Source organism: Lactuca saligna, chromosome 7, assembly GCF_052625555.1.
Source record: "Lactuca saligna cultivar CGN05327 chromosome 7, ASM5262555v1, whole genome shotgun sequence".
Classification (NCBI taxonomy): Eukaryota; Viridiplantae; Streptophyta; class Magnoliopsida; order Asterales; family Asteraceae; genus Lactuca; species Lactuca saligna.
Genome location: NC_136423.1, coordinates 143,275,102 through 143,279,910, shown reverse-complemented (window position 1 = coordinate 143,279,910; position 4,809 = coordinate 143,275,102). Strand labels below are relative to the sequence as shown.

At 35.9% G+C, this 4,809-nt stretch overlaps 1 pseudogene; it reads left to right on the top strand.

Moving 5' to 3' along the window:
* Nucleotides 1-3,754: 3,754 nt before the first annotated feature.
* On the top strand, nucleotides 3,755-4,489 carry LOC145007306 (putative carboxylesterase 12 pseudogene; annotated as a pseudogene).
* Nucleotides 4,490-4,809: the final 320 nt, after the last annotated feature.

The following is a 4,809-nucleotide window of genomic DNA, read 5'->3' as shown; positions in this document are numbered from 1 at the left end:
CTCAAGTCCAATCATGTAAGCATCAGAAACACCATTCGAAGAAACAATGTATTCGCATTTATAATAGTCAACATCGATTTTATCCTCTTTCAGTTCAAAAAAGGGTAAAATCATTATGTGTAGAATTTTCGCTATTTCACAATCCAAATGCAATTGAGTAATATTGAAATATAAACACTCAGCAATTAAACAAAAAATGTTCCTTTGTATGCATGGCTATCTCTCTTAAGATAAATAACATAATCACGTAAAATAGTATGCTCTAATTCAAAAGCCTCTATTCTTAATCTTTTCTCTTCACTTTTAAATGTTACCCTGTTAAGTTGATAAGTTAGATTAGAATTACTGAGATGAGTTTGTTTTAAATTATCACTAAAATTAGAAATGGTATATTGTAAATCGTCTTGTTCAAAATCATAACGAGAGATAGGAAAATTAAGAGATTCGAGTATAGAATGTACCTTGTTGACCACTTTCTCGCATTCCTTCACTTGCTCTGAAACTGTCTTTGTAGCAAAGCAGCTTTCGGAAGCTTGACCACCGTCAGTAACATACCCTCTTTGTGCTGAAACACCATTCTGAACTATTAAACACTTGCCTTCATAACCCTGCGATTATGACTTTGCCACAATGCTCCTTCCATGTATGGGTTTCCTAACCTCATCATCTTCTGAGTCTGTGGACCATACCTCGAATCGTCCGGCATCATCACTGCCTTCATGTATGATCAACGCCGGCTTCGCACTTGATGTATTCTTTCTCCTGAGTTCCTTTATCTTTTGAAGATAGTAGGCCTCGTCCTTTTCACTCTCTTTCTTTTCGTTCTGTTTTCCCAACGTGCATTCTTTGGCAAAGTGGTTTTTTCCATGACAGTAATTACATTCATAGCCTGAATCACTAAGAAGCTTCTTTTCTTTCTATTCTTCATCATTTTGAGTGTTCTTGAAACTTTCATCTCTACTCTTTTCAGAAATTGAATTTTCATACCTGTGTTTTCTTGTAACGAGAGAAGTTCTTCTTGGAGAACTTCTTAGGGTTAGATACCATCATTGCCTTATGTTCTTTTGAAACTTTGCTATCTGAAAGGTCAGATTCAGAATCATCCTCTGTTGTTTTCTTTCCCTTCACAACCAACACCAAGGATCTTATGCCAGAACAAGCTTCACTTACTTAGTCACTTCTTCCTCGTGAGATCTCAAAATTCCCAGGAGTTTCGCCAAGGAATAACTTTTAAATTGTTCATGTGCCTTCATTATGGACACAATAGCTTTCCATTATGACCAAAGACCATTCATGAACGTGACTTCCTATTCAATAACACGTCACTCAAGATTATATTTGAGCATTCTACTTAGCAAGTGGTGGAAGCGATTGAAGGTTTGATCTAACTTCTCATCGGGTTTTATAAAGAGTGTCCTATATCAGCATCTCCTGAATATAGCTCATTTAGCCTATCTCATATACCCCTAGCAGTATCATATAAGCTTACGAGATGAAAGTTTCAGGAGGAAGAGCAAACTGTATAATTATCATTGCCTTTGTGTTTCTCATTAACTTATTATTCTCATCCTGAAGAACAACAGTGTGTTCATGAATAAGAGCATCCTAGTCAGCCTGAGTCTTCATTACTCTCGATGTCTCCGTATGCGAGTACATCTCCTGTGTTATTGCATGCCATATAGTCGATACATGTTCTCCAATACCAAGAACGTAATCTTCAAACTGCAACACCCATACATCATAATCCTGTGGGAAGAGGATCGAAATTCTTGTCGTAGATCCAATACTATTAGAGAGATTGAACAAAAGAGAATGAGGATCTTCGTTCTACATATTGTAAGAAGTTAACAAGACCTAATATAAAACCAGATACGTAATACTCGAATCGAGTTTAAAGGATTTTAAGATATCTAAATCTAGAATTTACAATCGATGGATACGATTAAAACAATAAGAACAGATCCAAGAGAAAAACATAAAACCATAATGGAACTCGACAGAAGAATAGCGAATTACACTATCTCCTACTGTTATACCAATTGTGAGAACAATAAATAAGATCGATAGATTCTATAATACAGAACGTGAATTAAATGACAAGAACAAAGATCAAAAAGGTACTTAATGCTTTGATTAATCAAATCTAGAAGAGTTCTCAAGAACTTCTCTATAAGAGCTTACAAACGGCAATTAGGGTTGGAAAGTCTTAATCCTAATGATATATGCATGCACTATAAATAGTCTAAAATACATAGCGGATCCGAGAATGGACAAGCCCGAACCGGAATGAAACAGACTATACCATGCACACATTTAACACAACACAATTAAGCCCAACAATGGGGGACGGGTAAAATCTAAATTTCCAATTCTATGTGTGTATGTAGCAAACCCAAAGAATTTGAAGGTGTATTGCCAACGAAGGAACTAAAATCTATAAGAAGAGTATGAAAATAATGGTAGGAAGCCTTTAGCCGTGGGCCTTGATACCTTCGGGAGGACATATCGATTCGACCATCCATAAGGGAAGCCTTTATGTGTGGGCATTTATTCATTTCTATGTTCGTTTTAATTATTGTTTATTTATTGTTTGCTTTATTTTAGGAGAAAATTCAAGATTTGTATAAGAAAATGTAAAGAGAGATCATAGAGGGCGGAAATGAAAATGAGGAAGAATGTCTCGCTCGTACCCTTGGGACGAGATGAGGGCATGCTCAACATAGGTCTAGTTCCAAATCAACGACCTTCCAAATCTTTCCAATCTCCCAATCCACATCTCAATCGCAATTTCATTCATATAACCAACAAATGCAACAAAACTTGCAACAATATAATGACTCGTTGGCGGCTTGTATTCCTAACTTTCAACCACCACCAATCCTTAACTTTCTATTCAATCTCTACACACAAGAAAATACATATCAACAAACCAAAGAGATTGAGGGGTGGAAAAGAAGAAGAATATGATGATGATGTTTATTTTATGTTTTATTATGAAGAGTTTTAGTTATTGTATCCCATTTTGGCATGTAATATTAGACTTGAATTTGAAGAATGTGTGTTGGTAATATCTATTTAATTAATGTTCCTTGCAAAGTTCAACATATAGCTTCCATGAAGTGAGCGCACACATATTCATCAAATGTTCTTTCAAAGCTCAACATTGGCACACATTAATTGGCCTTGTACGAGTTCAACATCAGCATACAGGAGTCCTAATCAATCCTCTCCAAGTAGTCACCATCGATGCTGCTTGATCACCTTCTGTAATGATATTTGTTTTCTCTCTCTCTCTCTCTCTCTCTCTCTATATATATATATATATATATATATATATATATATATATATATATATATATATATATATATATATATATATATATATATATATATATATATATATATATATACTATTCTATAAAACATATTGGATATTTCTTGAATTTTAAGAGGTACCATACTTTAAGCAAAATGTACAAACATCTTATGCTCCAAAGAAAATTAACGCATACTGTGACTCTTCTTTTCCTCACATCTTGCCCAAATTAGATCGTAGATAGACGCTCTCTCACTTTGCCATTCTCTCACTCCCTTTTTCTCTACAAACCATATTCCAACACGACCACCACCCGTTATCGCCGCCGGCACCAACCATTCACCACCACACGAAACCTTCACAACCACTATCATCACCGCACAAGACCGCCACAGCAACTAGGAATCACCGATGCAATGAAGAATCATAGCAGCATAAACGATTTACTATCACGGTGGTGCTTTTGTGACCAAATCCGCTGCTTCACCCACTTACCATCCGACACTTAACTTGATAACGACAGAATCCAACGTGATTGTTGTGTCGGTAAACTACACAGAATATCCTTTACCAATTGCATACGAGGACTCATGGCAGGCAATTAAGTGGGTGGCTAGTCATGTTAGAGGAAATGGTCCAGAAACATGGTTAAACGACCATGCTGATCTTCAGAATGTGTTCTTAGCTGGAGATAGTGCTGGGGCTAACATCGCCCACAATATGGCTATCCGGGTCGGGTTGAGCCATGATAAAGTTTTTAACGTAAGTGGTGTTATTATGCTCCACCCGTATTTTGAGGGTAAAGATCCAATTGGAGCTGAGGCCAAGAGATTTAAACTGCACAAAGAGTTCATAGATATGATGTGGCTGTTGGCAAACCCATCAGGGAATGGGTTAGATGACCCGCTATTTAATCCGGGCATGGACCCGAATATTTCTGCTTTTGGAAGCTCCAAGATACTTGTGTGTGTTGCTGAGAAGGATGCACTGAGGGAAAGGGGTCTGAATTACAAGAAGGTGATGGAGACGAGTGGGTTGAAAGGCAAAGTAGAGTTGATGGAGAGCAAAGGGGAGCTGCATGTCTTTTTTTTGTTTAATACTTCATCTGAAAATTCTTGTTTATTACGCAATAGAATTTGTAACTTTTTGAATCCGATCCGATGCAAAGCTTGATGATATACGTTTGTTATTGGAAAGTGGTTGTTTGCCATGCTTCGTTAAGTTTATTAAAATATGTTATCAATATCAATTATAACATAACATGTCACGATGTATAAACATTTATACTACAAAAATAAAGCTCCAAACCTAACTCAAATTTTAAAAATGTATTTGGCTATAAGGTTAAATTAAATATATGAAAAGTCACTATTTTAGTTTTGAGGGATGTAAAGAATTATTAGTTCAATTGGATATATTAAAAATAGTGCCAAAATATCGTTACAAAGAAGTGTCCAGTTGAGCAAAATGTATTTCAAAATACTATAAATTTT